General features: G+C 48.2%; 1 protein-coding gene across 9 annotated transcripts in view; it reads left to right on the forward strand.

The window, feature by feature from the left end:
• Window positions 1-4,474: 4,474 nt before the first annotated feature.
• The window catches only part of KTN1 (kinectin 1), a 77,513-nt gene continuing 63,223 nt past the window's right edge, over window positions 4,475-18,764 (forward strand). For 2 of the 9 annotated variants that reach the window (XM_041476662.1, XM_041476697.1), the window contains exon 1: window positions 4,477-4,641. The gene's annotated coding sequence lies outside the window, so the exon portion shown is untranslated. Of the gene's footprint in view, window positions 4,642-11,185; window positions 11,206-18,764 lie in introns of those variants that run through there. The other 7 variants (XM_041476705.1, XM_041476713.1, XM_041476728.1 and 4 more) reach the window with 7 other exon arrangements.

The raw sequence follows: 18,764 nt of genomic DNA on the forward strand, positions 1-18,764 counted from the left end.
AATACTAATTGACTTGAAATTGAGTAGGGATTATTCAGAGTGATGGCAGGCCCTGATCTTGCAGGGATTTAGGTGCTTGCTTTGTTCTGCTGGCATGTGAGTACACAGGATGGTCCTGTCCTGGGGGATTTAGGGGAAGCTGTGGCATGGCCAGGAGCTGAGCAGTTGGGACAGCTGGGTGGGATGCAGCACTTAAAGCATCAGGCAGCAATTCCTGCTGCTGAGTTGGGTGTAAACCACAGCATTTCAGGGGTGAACAGGTCTGGTTTGGGTGTCTGCTGCAGGAACAGCAGCCTGGGGAGGGCAGGAGAGGGATTTTCCCATTGTGATTTCTGCTTTACTTTGCAAATGTAGAGACTGGGAGTGACTGGTGTCAGGCTTGTGCTGGGAGGTGGGGACTGGAGAGCCTTAAGGGAAACTGGCAGAAATCATGATTTAAATGGGATCACTCTGAAGATGTCAGTCACTGAGATGGGCACTCAGCTCTCTGGGTGTCTCTAATTGTGCTGCTCATATTTTGAATGTGATAAAATTGAACAGTACAGTTTTAAGCCAGATTTTTGGCTTTCAAGTGCTATGTTAAAATTATGAAATCCAGAAATGGAAGGTGAATGTAATTTATAATAATTTTTTTTTCCCAGTGAGCTCTGAAACAGCTTTGAACAATTCACTTATTTAGCTGGATTTCCAGCAGTACAAAATGTGACCATCTCAATTTAATTAACAGCATATCTGCATTGTGGTAGTGTGGGGATTATGTGGAGACTGGTAGTAGCCTGATGGATTTTCATCCTGCTCACATACAATGTCGTGGTTTAGATTGTTGTTTTTTTTATTACGAGCTTTTATTCTTCTTGCAAGAATTTCCAGTGTCATTTCTGCTGACAGATGCTTCTTAGGACAGATTTATTTTTATTCCCTTACGGATGAATTGGATCAAACATCTTTTTCCATATAGCTCAAGTTTCCACAATGGAGTTACTCCTAGTTGACTGCTCTGAGAAGAAAATTGTAGTCATTTTTGTGGCCTTCTTTAGTAACAATTGAAATGTTTTTGGCATGTGTGCATATAATCTATTAATTTCCACTTCCTGTTAATTGCAGGGATTCATGATTATAAATAGTATAAAAAAATTTAATGCAAATAAAGAAAGAGAGAGAAAATCCAGCATTTGGTCTTTTTTTTTTTTTTCCCTAGCTGGATTCAGTGAGGTGTTGAAACATGCAGGGTGTTTGTTTCAGGCTTTGATAAGGATCTCTCACATTCTTATATAAAATGCTAAATTAACAATAATCAGCCCTCACGACTTACAGCCCTGCTCAGTGGATAGCTTGCCTTTCTCTCGGGCTTCCTCTGAACCCACAGATCTGAGGGCTTTTTCCCTGTGATCTGAGAAAGCAAAATTCCTGACAAAACTAATGACTTGGGGCTCCTGCAGAATTTTAAAACCTTTTCTTTTCCCCATGAGTGGCTGCCTAATGTGAGTGGGATTTCAGTGGCTTTTTTGAAATTTGCATTATTTCCTCCCTGCAGTCAGGACATTCAGCACCATTTGCCTGCCTGGCTGCTTGGCACAGCGGTGGCTCTCCGGTGAGGTTTTCCACCAGGTTTCCCAATCCACACAACTGAGATAGTTGATTGCCTTACATTTTGAGTAATGGTATCTGACATGGGATTTTAAGGCATTTTCAGGTCCTTCATGCTGTGATGTTGTGGCAAATCTGATGTGAAGGACCAGAGACTTCGGAGCTGGTAGGAAGTGGAATGTTCTCAGCTGAAATCCTTCAGAGCAAGCAGTGACTGCCCAGCAAGGAAATCAACTCTGAATCCTGGAAGGAGGAAGAAGAGAAAGTTGTGAATCACAGAATCAGAGAATATCCTGAGTTGGAAGGGACACACAAGGATCGTGAGTGTGACTGCTGGCCCTGCACAGACCCCCCAACAATCCCACCCTGGGCATCCCTGGCAGTGCTGTCCAAGTGCTCCTGGAGCTCTGGCGACCTCAGGGCTGTGCTCATTCCCTGGGGAGCCTGGGCAGTGCCCAGCACCCTCGGGGGAGAGAACCTTTTCCTGATATCCAACCTAAACCTCTGTTGGCACGGCTGGAGCCGTTCCCTCACTGTCACAGAGGGCAAAGATCACTGCCTGTCCCTTCTGTAGCTGTAGCAGCTGGATTTGCACTCTCTGCTCTTCTATTGCAGCTGCGCTCCTGGCAGGAGGGGCAGCTCTGTCCCTCCAATGCCCTTCCCAGGCTCGTGCCCCCAGTCTTTATCTGTTGGCAGGACCCTCACCCACTGTGAGGCAGCAAATCCCATTCCTGGGAAGCCGTGGTTTGCTTCTGATCCCAGCTGGAAAACTCTACTGTGGACAAAAACAATTAAACATCTGCAGAATCTGCTGCTGCCGAGCCCTGCCACTAGTCCGGGAATTGTTAATATGTGGAAGGTTTGGCCTTAAATTTTCACCTTGGAAGCGCGGGGTGGGGATGCTGCCTTTGGCTGGATCATGTGCTGCTCTCAGCAGTGGAGTGACCGGCCGGGATGTGCTGAGCCAGGGAAGCTCCGGGATGAAGCAGCAAAACGCTGTCTGGCCAGCTGATGGCCGGTCACACATCCCAAGTGTCCGGCCTCCTCCACATCCCCGTGGCCACCCCTCCGGGCCCGCTCCACCTCCCAGGCAAAGGCACAGCTTCCATCAGTCAGCATCCTCCTCATGCCGCTGCCTTTGTTTGCTCCGGAGAGTTTGGGAATGCGGCGGGATTGCAGATGAGTGCCACGCATGGCTGGCCACAGGGGAATGCTGAGCTCACCCCGCAGCTCCACGCGAATCCTTCTTTGATGCCGAGTGCTGCGGAGAGGGTGATTTCTCAAAGATGCTGTGGGACAAATAAACAAATGGCTTGCTCTGAGCAACAGGGCCTGGAAGTCAAAGCAGGCTCCTCACTGCCAGAGGTCAGGAGAAATGATGGGAGGGTGCGTGCAAAGCCCTGGGGTGATGGCAGCCTCCCTGCAGGGATAATTACCTTCTGCCGGTCCTTGGGGACACCTGACCAGCACCAGAACTTTCCCGCTGCTGAGCCAAAAACTCTGCCTTTTCTTGTGTTTTCCCCAACGTGTTTGGGATTCCGGGGAGCTGAGGGTTAATGTTAGCCCCCAGCGATGGAGCTGGACGGGTGCCCTCGGTGGCTTCTTGGGCTGTTTCCTTGTCCCCAAGTAACTGACAGAGCAAAAGTTTCCATCCCGTGGTGGATGGAAACACACCACAGAGAGTGGTCAGCCGCTGAGCTCCGGCAGGAGAAAGCAATCTGCCCTGTGAGCACTTTGGGAAGGATCCACGTCAGAGGGAAGAAGAACTTGAGGCTCTAAGAAGTCAGAGCTGAAAAAAAATCCAGTTAATCTCCCTCCCTGCAGACTCCACAGCTTGCTGGGATGTCACTGAATAAGCCCCTGGTATGTCTGTGCTGCAGGCAGAGCTGCCGGGCATTTTTAAGACATTTAAGGGAAATTGAAGGACAAGCCCTATTCCTGGTCATGAGGAGGTGTCTGGTCTCTTTCATGTCCTGGAGGAGGCTTTGGGGTGTGCTCTGTCTGCTTGCCTTGGGCCCTGGCATCCCACACCTGTGTGAGCTCCGGGAGAGGGAATGGTGGGAACTGGCCGGAACTGGGGGGCTGGATGGGTGATCCCTGTGCCCGGATCCCTGCATGGGACAGGTCTGGGGAGAATGGTCCCCGCGCATGGGTGAGGAGATCCCTGGGGAGACCTGCGTGCGGGAGGTGATTCCCACACTCTGGTGGGGTTTGTGTGGATGTACCTGTGTTCCCTGCATGTGGGAAACTTGGATGGGAGGATCCCTACCTCCGGGAGGTCTGGGTGGGGGATCCGTGGGTGGGCTATGGTGGGGAAATCCCTGGGCATCCCCATCTAGGGGAACTCAGGGTGGGTGATCCCTCAGGATTCCTGCCTGGTGGAAGTCTAGGTAGGCAATCCTCAAAAGTCTAGGTAGGAATAGGTGAGGGATTGCAGCATGGGGGAACTTGGGGATGGTAGGATCCCCGCGTGGGGGGAGCCTGGCTGGGTGATCCCTGGGGATACCCGAGTGGGGAGAGTCTGGGTGGGTGATCCCTGGGATCCCAGTGTGAGGGAGCCTGTGTGGGTGATCCCTGGGGATACCCGTGTGAGGGAGTCTGGGTGGCTGATTCCTGGTGATCCCAGCATGGGGAGAACCTGGCTGGGTGATCCCCGGGATCCCCGCGTGGGGGGAGCCTGGGTGGGCGAACCTCAGGACGAGGTGAGGGATCCCCGCGTGGGGAGCTCGGAGGGCGATCCCGCAGCGCACGGGCGGGCTGCGGCTGATGCACCCACACACGTGGCAAAGCCGGGCGGGCGCTCCCCGCTCCCGGGGCTCCCCCGCGGCCGGGCTGCGGCCGCGCTCCGTGCCGGGCAGGGCCGGGCGGTGCCGGGGGCTCCCGGCCGGGGCGGTGCCGGTGCCTTTAACGCGCGGGGGGGCGGCCGCAGGCGCGGCGGACGTGCGGGGCCGCCTCCTCCCCTTCCTGCCGCCCGCGCCGCGCAGCACCGGCCGCTCCCGCTCCGTCCCCGCAGCCCCGGCCCGGCACGGCCCTGCCCTGCCCGCCGCCGTCTCGGTGAGTCCCGCCCGGGGAGCGCCGCGGGCCGCAGCGGGGCCGGGCCCTCCCGGCGAGGGGCGGTGGGCCCAGGCCGCGGCGGGCCCGGGGTGGGGCCGGCGGGGTTCGGGGGGCTCCGGTGCTTCCCGAGCGCATCTCCCCGGAGCCGGGTGAAGGGGGCAAGCACGCCGTGCCCGCGGTGCTCCCGGAGCCCGCTCCGCTGCGTTAAACCGCCCGCCGAGGGGCGGCCGGGCGATAATTGCCGGCCGAAATGGGGTTTCGGAGCGTTCCCCGTGGCTGTCGGAGCCCCGGGTGAGGTTTGGCGAGAGGCGGCTGCAGCAGCGCCCGGGTGGCCGTAGGAGCTTTAATGAGCATTGCGCTTCATTACCGCGATCCGGGCCGCCGTGGGTGCCCGTGCGGGTGTCAGATGCTCGCCAGTGCTGCTCCCCAGCCTCGTAGGTGATGTTGTCCGTGGTGTTTCATTCCTGAGGTTGCCCGTGCCCTTTGGTACAGCCCCGGTACGGGTTGTGCGCAGCTCTGTGATTTGTCTGGGACAGATTTCTCATGAACCCTGAGGTGTTCATGCCCCATCGCCTCTCCTCTACTCACGGCTGACTCCCTTCTTCCAGCTTGCAAGTTATGGAGAAGGAAAGAGGAGTTAAGGTGGCAAAGCTGCACCTTTTGTACCCGGCTGCCTTCAGCTGATGAAGTCTTTTAATTGAGTAGGTGGTTATTAAGAATAACGTAGCTTAGTGTCTTTTCTGCATTAGACAGTGACAAGTTCTGCTCTCCAGTGATGTGCATCCACCCGTGCGCTTTAGGTTTGTCATTTTATGACCTTTTTTCCCCCACACCCCTGCTAAGGCAGTGCTGTGTATTTTGAGGTCACTGTTAGAAAACCTCAAGATAATTTCTCACTTTGTGGAAGAGGAGCTGAGCTGGTACCCTGCTGTAGCTCTTTTCTGTTTAAAATTCTCCCTTCTTTCCCCCCATGTTCCTTTAGTGTTTCCATTGCTGCCTCTGTCCACCAACACAAATGGCATTTAGTTGATACAACTATTCCATTTAGTGTCTCTTTACCTATGACAAGGCAAAAATCTCTCTCTGGGCAGTCCAGACTGGTTGCTGCAAAAGTTGAAAAGGGATTCAGTTCCTGTGTTCCACCTCCTTTCAGATGTTTTTCCTTGCCTTTTCTCTCGGTGGATCACTATCATCCTCCTGTTTGGCTTGGGCTGGAAGTGTTTCTCTGCCTCGTGGACCTCTTGCCTGTAACTGCGCTGTAATTTCTGCCTCAAACAGGCCATGCAACTCGCTTTACCACATATTTTTTCTCTTGCCTCATATGCTGATGCTGCTTTCTGCATACTGTGATTAAAATAACTTTTGTGTGTAACTGCATCAGTGAAAGGTTGGGGATTGGAAAGAAACACTAATTCTCTGGTAGAGTTATTACCAAATACCTTTTTTGGTAGTTTTTTTTTTACCATCCCCCTTTTCTAGCTGCTCTCAAGAAGATGCTTTCTGCTTTCAGAAATAGCAGCAGTAGGATCTGAAGGACACAATGAGATTTTAATTTTATTCTTTATCCTTTTCTGTCACAAAACCTCTGTCACAGACCTGATGACTACTTTGTTTCTGAAACCCCTTGAAGAAAAGGGAAGGACTTGCTCGAGCCTGTGTAAAGCTGTGGAGTTGCTTGGTTAGCTCTGTAACAGCTTTCATTTGCGTCATCTGCTCTTGCTGTTGGAGATTTGGTGGTTGTGACTCGAAAATGTCTAATCATTTTTGACCCTGGGTGCTGTAAACCTAGGGCTAAAAAAAATCTCCTAGGAACTGGAATTCCCTGTGAATTTCAGAGGTGGTGGCCAGGTCTGTGTTTAAGCTACACTCAAGACCCTGAAGTGTGAGGACACAGGGGACAGGACATGGATTTTATTTTAAGCATCAAACTTGGTTGCTCCTAATCCCTTCCCGTGCTGCTGCCAAAGCTCCCACCTCTCACCATTGACTTTGTGAGGTTTCAGCTCCCAAGTTTAGTTCCATGGTCATACTCCAGTGACGTGCCTGAGTAAATAGTGTGAATGCCCCCTGTGCTGTCCCAGAGGGATGGGGAGGAAGCAGAAGGCAGAGTGGCAGGAGGAGGTAATTCTTCATCCCGCTCTTCTCTCCAAAAGCTGTGCCAGCAACCCAAATCAAGTTTACTTTCCCTGTTTTTAGCACCCATCCGTGCTATGGATGCCTTTCATAACACAACTGCTTCCAATATGAAACTTGATCAGTTTATTCTTTCTCCATCTCTGCAGGAGAGCTGTTGGAGAACCTCCTTGAAGTCGTGAGCAGTTGCTGAATTTCCATCCTCACGGTTCTCGAGGCCTGTTTGTGTAATTTGTTTTTGGTTCTAGTGCTTCCATTTGGTTTAAATGATCGTTTTCCCTCCCTGATGTAATTAGAGCAATTGGATCCCCTCTTGACCCCTTGTTTTCATAGGTTAAACAAGCCTTAAGTCTTTATGTCTCCTTTAGTTGTTGTCTTATTGATATTCTCAGGATTTCCTTGTCAGTGACAACCTTTTGCCTTTACTCATCAGAACCTTTTTAATATAAAAGGAATTTTATGCATCTGTGTTAGCTCTTCCTGCTCTGCATTGGCAAAGCAGCGGGATTAGGCTATTTTTAAAAGTAGGGATATTTTGGAGGGGGCTGATTGCTGCACTAAGCTCACAAACTTTTTGACATTCCTCGGGTGATTGTTTCAGGCTAATGAGACAGGGAGTTGCTGGGCTAAATCTGTCCCAGACAAATCACTTCTTCTTAATGACTATGCATAAACTATGGAGATGATAAATTGGAGAATTACCAGCCCATGACTCCTAGGAATCTGCTTCTCCTCTCATGTTATACAAGATGTCCAAGCAAATAAAACACATGGGGACTTTAAAAAAAAAGAAGTATTTATTTATGTTTTTAGAAATGTAAAAGCTTCTTCCTGTTCGCATGCCTGAACTACAGCTGGTGGCAGGAGAGAGGGTACTTGGGAGCTTTGAAAACTTCCTATTTCTTGCCAGAATGGAGCCTTTAAAGTATCTTCTTACAATGTGGACTATTTGGCACTTTTTCCAGGCTGATGCCTGTGGTCTGAAGTTTGGGAACACATCTGTGCCTGCTGGCGTGGGCACTGCCTTAGAGACTGATTCCTGCTTTTTTTTTTTTTTTTTTTTCCCCCATTTCCAGTGATTTCAGAGCAACAGCAGCAGCCTTTTCATGGATAAGCACCATGCATTGATCTGGACTCTGCTGCTTCCAGCTGAGGAATTGTTTTTTGCCTGGTGGAGGGAAGAAACAGAGTGGATCCAGGTGCTGCTCCAAGATAGTGTACAGGCATCTGTAATTCCTGCCATTCCTCTGCAAGGGTTTTTTTTTTTTTTACCTCTCTGTGAGAACTAAGTAGCACCTGGACTGGGTTCCCTGTGTTTGAACTCGTCCTCTCCTGGTCACTGCCATGCCTGTGTACGGGACTGCTGCATCTAATTAGATTATATTAGAATGAATAAGTGAATCTAGATAAATGAGCTTACGGGGGCACTGCTGGGTCAGCTCAGTCCCTAAATATAGGTCCTGGGCAGAGGGCAGGCTTGGTGCAGGATCTCTCCATAAAGCAAAATTAAACAGAGATCTCCTGGGGGTGCATAAATTCTGCTGCCTTGGCCATCTTGTCAGCCTGGATGCTCCAGTGTCTTGGTATAAGAAATACCAAAGTCCACCCAAATATGAAGGTTCTTTAACTGAAGCTTGGGTGTGGAGTTGGAAAGGGAAGTCATGGCAGTGGAAACTCTAATAATCTGAGGTGCTAAAGAATGCAAATCTCATGATCCTTTTTAATGCTTCCAATTTAACTAGAGGTGAGGAGGTTTTTTTAAAAGTCTCTTAGATACTGTAGAAAACAGGGAAAAAGAGGAATGGTATCCATTACATGAAAACTCTGGAAACAATCTCTAACTGCACTGACACAGATAAAGAACATTATCTCCTTGCCACTATGTGGTGCAAAGAAGTTGTTTCAGGCTTTGTGGCTTCAAGCAGTTTCAAGCTTTTTGGGTGCTTCGAGCCTTGAGTTTTGCTGTGGAATGAGTGTGGGGTGGGAGGGAGAGGAGAGGAGCAGGAGCTGTAAGGGGTAATCAAGAGAGTTACTTCTTTTCAGCTCTCCTCCTTCTTTTCTGCAATGCTCTGTTTTCGTTTGTGCTTTGTGACCACCCTGCTTACCAAAATCCACAGCTCTAAATTGCTGTTGCTGAAGAGAAGTAAAAGTAGTTTCTTCCCCTTTTCTTCCCATGAAGATTTATTTAGAGGAATAGTGTTTTTTTCTGTTTCAGATGAAAGCTCCTCTTTGCTTGTGCATCACTGGGACTGCATTGTAACTTGGAGAAACTGTCTGTAAATCAGTCATGTGGACAAGCTACTCCTTTTGTTGCACTAATAATCCCTATTATAAATAGTCTTGTCCTCTGCTTGCATTTACAGCTCTTTGCTCTCAGGTGTGCAGGATTTTCAGTGGTAGTGAAACACAGAGAACAGCTCTTCTTGCAGGGTTTTTTTCTCTTTTTCCATTGGACACTCATCCTGGCTGATCCCTCTGCCTGGCTTCCTTGTCTGGATCTGCTCACAGCCAGGCAATCCTGCAAATCACTGCTCTGCTGGAGCTGCTGCATCACAGCTCCCCTGCTGCAGGAAGCATCTTTAAGCCCTTTTATTCTGTGAAGTTGAGAAAACAGAGCAAAACTCCTGTTTTCCTTCAGGTTGCAGTTGAATGACTAGTGGAGGAGCATCAGGGAAGAGGTGTGTTGATGTTATCCAGCAAAACACAAGTTCTGATTTTGGGATTACACCTATTAATTGAATAGGTGACCTTCTCAGCCTGCCTGTTTGGTGTCCAGCTTGCTGAGCATGTGTTGAATGACCCAGGGAAAATCAAGCTGGAGTTCAGAATTACGTGGGTGTCAAAGGCTCTTAAAGCCTGGTATATTTATGCCTGTGATTCATGGTGCTTCCAAAAACAATCCAGCTCTCATGCTGCAGAGGGGAAGTACCTCAGTCCAGTGTTATCAACTTATGCTTAGCTGCCAGAGCAGTATAAACTCAACCAGAGTTATTTTGGGCTCCTTATTCTTTTGCTTCCAAATCCCACCCTGCAAGTTCCTTGTAGAAGAAATGCTGGCTTAATTCTGTTTTACACTCTCTTGCATGGTCTGAAAATGGTAAGCAGGGTATTTTATTTCAGGGTTGTGACAAATTTTAGTATATCTCGTTCCTTTCTGTGGTGTGAAAAGGTGTCTTTTATCCGCCTGCTACCACACAGGAAGGAAATTGTTGAGTCTGGGAGATAAAAGCTTTATCTCCTCCCCTGCAAGGGACAAGCTACCCACTCCTAGGCTGGCACTGCTCTGCTCTGTCCTGCCTGTAGCAGGGCAGAGAGGAAAATTTTCATGGGAAAATGTGAGTGGACTCAAAATCTGTTTGTAAGTGCGTAGCTGTGAAGGAAGATGATGACTAAGCTATTGCACAAGGTGCAGCTCTTCAGGGAACTCACTAGGATTGGACTGGATCATGACTGACTCATAAGAGAGCCTGTAATATCAGTCTGCTCCTAATTTCATTATTACTGGTTTGATCTGACCACTGGCCATGACTACTTTTCTTTCCCAGCCAATTTGCTGTGGGGTTTTAAGTTGGAAAGTCTGCACTTGATGACGAGAAATTAAAAAGTCCAATTTATTGGAGAAAGTGAGTGGTTCCCAGGCCTTGGGTGGGAAGTGCTGCGTGGCAGGGGTGTTTAAGCTGATGTCTGGCATTTGGCTCACATGGGTGTTTCTCCATCAGGCACCTGCCCTGTGCTGCTGCCAGGCTCTGGCATGGCACTTACCTGCCCATTTTACAGAAGGGAAAGCAGAGGTCAAGCACTTGCAGGTGAAGTGCCAGGAGGTCACCAGCAGGGCAGCTGGTGGTGCCTTTTTCTTGGTCCCATCTGTGACCTGAACCCCTAGCAGTCAGCTGGTGGGTGAGCTGCATTGTCAGATGGTGACAGGACAAGGGGGAATGGATTTAAACAGAGAGAGATTTAGATTAGATATTAGGAAGGAGTTGTTCCCTGTGAGGGTGGTGAGGCCCTGGCACAGGTTACACAGAGCAGCTGTGGCTGCCCCTGGATCCCTGGAAGTGTTCCAGGCCAGGTTGGACAGGGCTTGGAGCAAGCTGGGATAGTTGCTCCATGGCAGGGGTTTGGAATGTGATGATCTTTCAGGTCCCTTCCAAGCCAAACCATTCTGTGATGGGACATGGAACTGCTTTCCTGCAGCAACCAAGACTGCTCCCATGTGCCCCTTCCTTTCAGGGGCTCTTCTCTGGTGTGGGTGGGAGGCCAGGGTTGGGGTTAGTGATGTTGCTTCTTGCCTCCCAAACAAGGTTTGAAAGGCTGCCTTGGTGTTTAGTGCTGCTTTGCCCTCTAAGTCACCACTTCATGTCACCAATGGACATCCCAGCTTGGCTTTCTCCTAGACATTGCCTTTAGTTCTGTGTGGGGACCTAAAACCAGGTACATGAGACCAGTTGCAGCATCTCTGCTGCTCCTCTCTGCTTCAGGTGTACCTGAGAGCATCACCATGGCTACAGCAGCTCATAGCCACTGGAGCTTTTACAGGGCATTTTCAGGTCTGGGAAGTGATCAGGGTTTAGGGTGCTGTGCCAGGAAGAGCCCTTCCCCCAGGACTAGGTGGGAACTCCTTTGCCTCCTTGAGCTTGCTGTTCTCCAGGGGGACTCTGTGTCCTGTCCTTGGAGCAGGCAGCATCTGCACTTCTCAGGGGGTGTGGTGCTGGGAACTGGCAGAAAATGGAGTTTACAGGTCAGTGCTGTATCTCCTGGCACACCTGCTGACCTTTGCTTGGTTCAACACCTGTTGGCAGCACGTGTGGCCCCAGCTGTGATGGAAAGACACAGGACTGAGCTGCTTTTTCTCTTCATGCTGCCTGGTTTTGTGTTTACAGCAGTGCTGGTGGATAAACATCAAGCTTTACTTCTCCAGGCTCATGGAGAATTGTGCTGAGAAGGTTCCTCCCAACCCTGTTCCCAGTGTGGACAAAGAGCAGCATTGTCCACAAGAGAGGTGGAGGTGGCATCTCAAAGCCTTGGAAAGCACCAAGCTGCCTGGAAGATTTATGGACGTTTTATTAGGATTTTATTGGGTTCTCTGGGCTTTCCCACAGCAGCTCAATGGGAGTACTGGCAATTTTTCCTTGTTGCCTTCACCTAAGGTCACTTCCATATCTTCAGCCTGTGCTACACTACCGCTAGGATTGGGTTGCATGCTAAATTTAGTGAACCTTTTTACAGCTAGGTTTGTGTGTGTAAAGCCAGAGGGTTTTTTAGCAGCTTTTAAGGGGTTAGAGCCTGGTTCAAGATGCCCAACAAGGCCAGGCTTTCTTTGCACAGGTGGCAGCACCCCAGGCCAGGTGTGGGAGGGTTCTTCTCTGCCTCAGTGTACCTCCACACGGGGATTTGCTGAGGTGCAGAGCCCGTGGGAGGGAGGGAGGGCTGTGGAGGCACAATTAGAACTTGCATAACATGGTCTGCAGTCTGGGGCATGTGAGAAGTGCTGGCGAAGGGGTTGGGTTTCAGAAGTTTTAAAGGCTTGTGAAAATTCTTGATCAGATGTTTCCATTACAATCCTGCCTTTTTCAGCCCTCCACCTCCGAGTTTCTACTTATTTTCCTATGCTGTTTGTATGCCAAAAGAAGAATTTTTTGGCTTCAGGTCTAGTGTACCTATTTCTAAGTAGATTTTTTAATCCCTGCTTGGCATTACAGGCTACTGGAGTAATAGTTTGAGATGTAACTTAAGTTGGAGGCAAATAGGTTTAGATCTGTGTGGTTGCAATGAAGTGATTGTTCAATTCTTGCACGCCAAAGGAGGAGCAGATTGTGGGACAGCAAAGCAAAGGGAGTGAGAACCCAGAGAAGCGTGAGAGAAATGACCTCAATTACTCTGCATTTCTGTTGCTGAGCATTTTTAGGCCTTTTTAACAACCTGGCATGTTCTTGAGTTCAGAACAATGCTGAGCACGTTGGGGCGGGTGTGTGTGCTTGTGTTAGGAGACTGTTTTGGGGGCAGAACTCTGGGGTGTTGGGTTCTTGACTTGAACTCAAAAACTCTTCAAAAATGCATTTCACTGTTTCCAGTTTGTTTAGGAGACTCCTGCAGTCTTGGTCTTTGTGGTCACAAGTGGAAAGCACCAGAAAAACTTGAGAGATGTATTTTGAACACACCTTTTGCAGGGTTCTCTGTGGTGTTGCCCAGCTCTCAGAATTGCGCTGTATGTGGGGGTTTGCAGTGAGCTGGACTGTGGAACTGGGACCAGTAAGGATGGCTGCAGCATCCCCTGGGCTGCTGCTGCTCAGAGAAACATTAGCAACCCTCAGCATCACTCACCTGGGGCATCAACAGCTGCATGGGGAAGGTGGTAAAAGAAAGCTGCTTAACTGTGTGGCTCGGGTGTGATTCAAGTGTTAAGCAAGTTTATGGAGGAGCAGGAGCCTTTTCCCGTCTGATGGAGGGGAGTCTGGTCCCCTCTGGGTGTTTTAAGAGGCAAATATTGCCTCGGGGTCTGCTGAAACACTGCACTGATTCCTGAGAACATGTGACCTTCTTAAGCTGCCTGCCAGAGCCTGAAGGATGTGGGTGATGGCACTGTGAGGTGACACCAGCTGTGTCTCATTTCTTGCTGTGAGTGCCTTCAGCAGACTGGTCAATGAAGCACAGAGAGGTTAACAAGGTGAAAAGAAGCCTTGTGCTGTTCAGGAGCACATCTCCTTGTTGTGGAAGCTGGAAGGATGGTGTCTCAGTGGAGCTGTGGCCAGTGAAATTCTTGTTGTAGTGCAGGAGGTGTTTTGGATGGATGATGAGGTGAGCTCTTAGTGCTGCCCTTGGTAAATGAGATACGTGCAGTGTCTCAAAGGTGAGCAGAGAAAGGCCTTAACACTTCAGCTGCCTCAGCAGGGAAATGGCCACAGTTCAGCAGCAATTTCTAAAACTTCATGTTGTGCTTTTAAACAGAGTTAGAAGTTCCTGCTCATGATGCAATTTATACTTTGAAATGCACTGGTGTAACTTGTATGGTGCCAATGCTGCAGGGATTGCTTCTAAAGCCTCTTTTGTTCCTAAACCATTTTGAAACTTTGTTTCTAACAGTATTAACAGCACCACATTCTACAATGTGAGGGATCTGTCTTGGGTATAGAAGTGCTGTCTTTATGCCTGTGTGATAATGTGCTTTAGGATAAATGTTGAAGGACAGCTTTGCTATGGAGCAGTCAAACTAATTCATATCTACAGTGGAAGTTTGTTCAGCCTTCAGCTGGTGCAAATTTCTGCTGGAGAAGAAAGTCAAAATATCAGTGCTGTAGGAAGCCCCATCACCAGCAGAACCTTCTGTGGTCCAAGTTTGGTCCTGAGCATACCTCTAAACATTCCCTGTGTTCAGAGGGTTTGTAAGTAGAGTGTGAACAATGCTTTAATCTGGCAAATGATTTTAAATTTAACGCACAGTTGAAATAAAATCCCATCCTCTTTGGAGTGTCGTTCCTAATGTCACTATGGATTAAAACTCATTGATTGCTACCAGGAAAGGAATGAAATAAAACACAGTGCCCCTGCTGCATGCAGAGGCTGCAGAGTGACCATTACAGCACTGAGCACCTTGCTGGATTGAGCATTGAGAGTGTTTTCCCAACTTGCAGCCAAAATGCAGCCATGGCCCATTGCTGCCCATTTGTCCCCACGCCAGCATTGTCCTCTGGCTTCAGCCCCTCCCTGCAAGGTGGGAGCAGAGGAAGCTGGGCAGGGTCCTGTTCCTTGGGTGCAGTTCAGGGCAGCAGAGCTGTTCCTGCACAGAGGAAGGGAGGCTGGCAAGTAATGCCTGCTCAAGCCTGGCTGTTTGGATTTTCCAGTGTTTTTGTGTCTTTCTGACCCACCACTGTGGTGTAGAGTATTAAAAATAGACCTGCTGATGCAGAGCTTAGCAGGCTGCGTGGGCTGAAGAGGAGGCAATTTCAGCCTTGTAGTACTCCCTAAATTCTAGTCTGGTAGTTGTGCATGTTGGTGATAATTTCCTTTATGATGCCTCTGTCAGTTTACAGGAACTTTGACTTCTCTGTGTTTAGTCTCTGTTCCTCCAGCCACCCAACCTAAATTGAAGCTGCTCTTTTAAAATCTTGGGGTTGAGAAACTAACTGCATGCCCCTGACTTCTAAACTCTTGGCTCATTTGAAAATTTATTATCACTCTGTGAACTTTGGTTGTTTAACTGGTGGATACTTCCCCCCCATTCTTTTATTGTACTGTGTGTGGTGACGAAGAAGAAAGAACTTCCCTGTTGATTTCTGTCTGTTTGCAGCTGAAGAATTGTCAAGACTCAGTCTGAGGATGGGGTACAGCAATCTTGTTTCACCTGCTGCCTTCTGATGCTCTCATTTAGCTACATCTGTGCCACATTGACAGTAGTTTTCTCTTTAGAGACAACTGAAATCACTCAACTGCTTAGACATAATGTGTGCAATAAATAATGTCTTGAGACTTCAGGTAGTTAGAAGAAACCACATGAAAGCATTTAGATCTGATATAATTCACAATCACTGAAGTTTTGATTTCCCTCTGAGCTAACAGCTCTCCTCTGCCTTGCAGCCTGTTCCCAGCACAGCTCAATTTCATTTTCCTCTAGGAATTCAGATAGATGAGAGCATCTGTCTGCTGCTGGCTTCTCCTTTTGTCCATTGCTGTTCAACAATAGGATTGTCGAGTCACTGAGAGGTTAACGAAGCTTTTTTTTTTTTGTCAGTGGTCCAACCTCTTTGTATAGCTGTGTGGAACAGCACACTGAACAGAAATAATGGGAAAATCTTGTTGCTGGAATGACTGGGGCTGTCATTTTGTGATACCAGGGTAAAGACCTGCTTAAGCTTCAGGCTTGTGGTTGTGTTATGGGGTGGCTGAGCACAAATCTCTCTACAAGAACATTAAATGTTAGTTTCTCTGTGTCTCTTTGCACCCAGCAGTGTTGGAGCAAGGGGAGGGAATCTGAACGATTACAGTCACTTCCCATTTAGTATTTAGAATGGTTTTGTTAGGTGCTTTTTGGGGTTTGGCATTGGGAAAAGGATGAATTGTAGCCCTTAATTATGAAGTGTGGGAACAATTGGAGCTGGACAGACAGGCAGCAGTCCAGCTCCTCTTCCTGAGCGAGCAAAGCTTTTGTGCTGTGCCATCCCACTGCACAAATGACCGTGCCGGGCTGGTGCTGGATTGATTGGTTTTGATTCCTTTTAGGAAGGAGTTTGGAAGCTCTAATTTTGGGTTTATCACAGTAGTCAGGCTCCTGCCCTGTTGCTCTGAGCAAGCCTGTTACCGTGACTGCCCCAAAGAACTTCCCGTGGAGGGGGGGATTAAAACCCACTTGTTAAAATTATCCACTTGAACTGGGACATCGGTGGCTTGGCTCATGTGGGTTCAGTGGCAAAGTAACTGCAAGGAAAGATGTGAAGATGCTGTGCTTTGTTCCTGCAGGAAATGGAGAGCTTTGAGGGGGAATTGAGCGTGGGATGATGTGGGATGGGTGGCACTTGGGTGAGCTGTGGCTTGCTGGGTGTCACCTGGGACACTTTTATTGCCCTATCTCTTATCAGCTTGTGGATGAGGGCACCCAGCAGAGCAGGCTGGCAGTGGGATTTACAGGAGTGTTTGCTGGTGGCAGTGCTCCAAGAAACTCTCACCTTTTCCCTCCAGAGCACCTCTCCAGGCTGGGCTTTCCCTACAGCTCAGGCAAAGTGCACCTGTTATCACTCAGGCCTTGCTGCTGATCCCAGCCATGCCTCCTTTCCAGGCTCTCATTCCAGCAGAGCTCATGCTGAAAAATGGAAAATACAGAGCTCCTCTTTGGGATACAACTTCACATTTTTTCTCTCTCTCTTTTTTTTTTTTTTTTTTTTTTAATCTTCCTCTCCTGGGAGCTGCTGAACCTCCAATGGTGGCTGGTGTATGCATGGCCTTGCATTCTCCTGTTGGGAATGTTAAAAATACCAGCTACAGTTTTCCCTTTCCACATACCAAAATATATTAATGTGCTGCTGCTTTGATTAGTCATTTCCTCTTCTTTTGTTCCTTTCGCAACAGGGTAAAGGACAGCGTGTGCACACTTGAGTAAAATCTTGTCTGGTTAAGAAGTCTGAAGCTAGATAGATTCTCTTAGGTTAATACCTGTCTTTGTTGGCAGAAGAATTCTGTTCTTATCCCTTCAATATGCATTCAAAAATAAGTCTGGATAAAGTCACTTTTATGGTATTCAGACTAAGAATATCTTTGTGTGATTTATTTTTGTAGTGGAAAGAAACTCTAATATGAGCAAGATTAATATTCTTAGATGAATTTAATATATTCTTGCAGGAAGACCTTTGGTGATACATTGCTATAGGAAATTTTCCAAATTCATTTATTTTGAGGTTTCTTGTCTTCCTTCTGTGCCATCACCTCGGTGCACACAGTCCTCCTTCCCTGAGCTCCTGTGAGACCTCATTCAGTGTGGGTGGAAACGTGGTGAAAGCAGCAGTGACACTGTTGGGCTGTTCATGGCTCAGTTTGGGGTAGTTCTGGCAGCCTCTGCACCCTCGGGGTGTGGGGGTACAAAGGTTAATAAATCCAACTCGCAGGGACCTGCTAAAGTTGCTCTGAGTGACCTGCTTGCCCTTGAAAGCTTATATTGAGGATATTTTTTGCTTCTCTGTTGCTGTGATTGCCTTAGTGAGAAATTGGGGAGAAAAGCTTTAGCACCAGGTGGTCTGGAGAGCTGCAGAACAAGTGGTAGGTTTAAAACTTCCTTGTGTGCGTGTGTGTGTGGAGGAATTCCAGTGAATAAGCTAAAAAGTTGCCTGGTGAGTATAGTTAAGGGCAAAGTTGAGTAGAAATCCGGACAATCAAGCAATAAATTAAGACTGATCTCTTCTCAGTTATGTCCAAACTTTAGAAACACAACCCATAAACAACATGCCATCCTCTTTAGCAATCTGTCGTGGTTTTCCTGTCGCTGTGGCGCCGAGGGCGGCTGCTCTGCCCTGAATTCAGATGGAGAACAGCTTGTGCCTGCCCAGGGAGGGAAAACTCTGCTGCTGGGGATGTGCAGGAAGAGGATTTTAGCTCTCCTGGGTTGCACAGGCAGGTAATACTCTCGAGTTTTCTCCTTGACTCTTTGCAGCTCTTGTGTATCAAACCCTGGGTTGGTTTTTTGAATGAGCATTAGTCTCCCAGTACTCGGATGCCATTCATACTTTCACAGAATCTGCTAAGGCAAAAAAAAAAGCAAAAAAAAAAACAACTAGAGGCCTTTGCTTCTTTTGTTTCTGTCTCCTCTTATTTTACATTTATTTTTTAAATTATTAACAAGAATTCATAATACAGGAATGTATATTTATATAGTTATATTTGCTGTATGCACTGGGAAGGGGAAAGTGTTCCATTCCAGCTGTTTTCTCTTTGCAGATTGCTGTTAAGGTATGAGAGGAATTTGAGTACTGAGAAGCTACTGCTCATACCTGCTTTCCTCTGTTACAGAATCATGGAATGATTTGGGTTTGGAAGGGACCTTAAAAACCATTTGATTTCCACCCCATGCCATGACCACCATTTGATTTCCACCTTGCACTAAACCAGGCTGCTCTAAGCCCCATCCAAACTGTATTTGAACTTCAGGGATGGAGCAGCCACAGCTTCTCTGGGCAAACCTGTGCCAGGGCCTCACCACCCTCACAGCCAAAAATTTCCTTCCACACTTTGAGTTGGGTGAGGAGATGAAAGGGATATAGCAGCCCTAAATGTCTCAGGAGATGACCTTAAATTTTTTTTTGGTTTTACTTGGAATTTGGGGCTCTGCCTCATTTATGACCAGAGGGTGGTCAAGTGCATCATTCCCATGGGTGCTTCAGGCTTAATTGAGTTAAAATAATAGAGCATGGCAGGGATAGGTGCAGAATGAACACACTTACAGTAATGCAACTTATTCCTGCGTCAGAAAGGGATTAAGCTGTGTTAAGAGTGAGCAAACCCAGCTGGGCTCA

This window comes from Pyrgilauda ruficollis, unplaced genomic scaffold (assembly GCF_017590135.1).
Source record: "Pyrgilauda ruficollis isolate IOZ18807 unplaced genomic scaffold, ASM1759013v1 scaffold110, whole genome shotgun sequence".
NCBI lineage: Eukaryota > Metazoa > Chordata > Aves > Passeriformes > Passeridae > Pyrgilauda > Pyrgilauda ruficollis.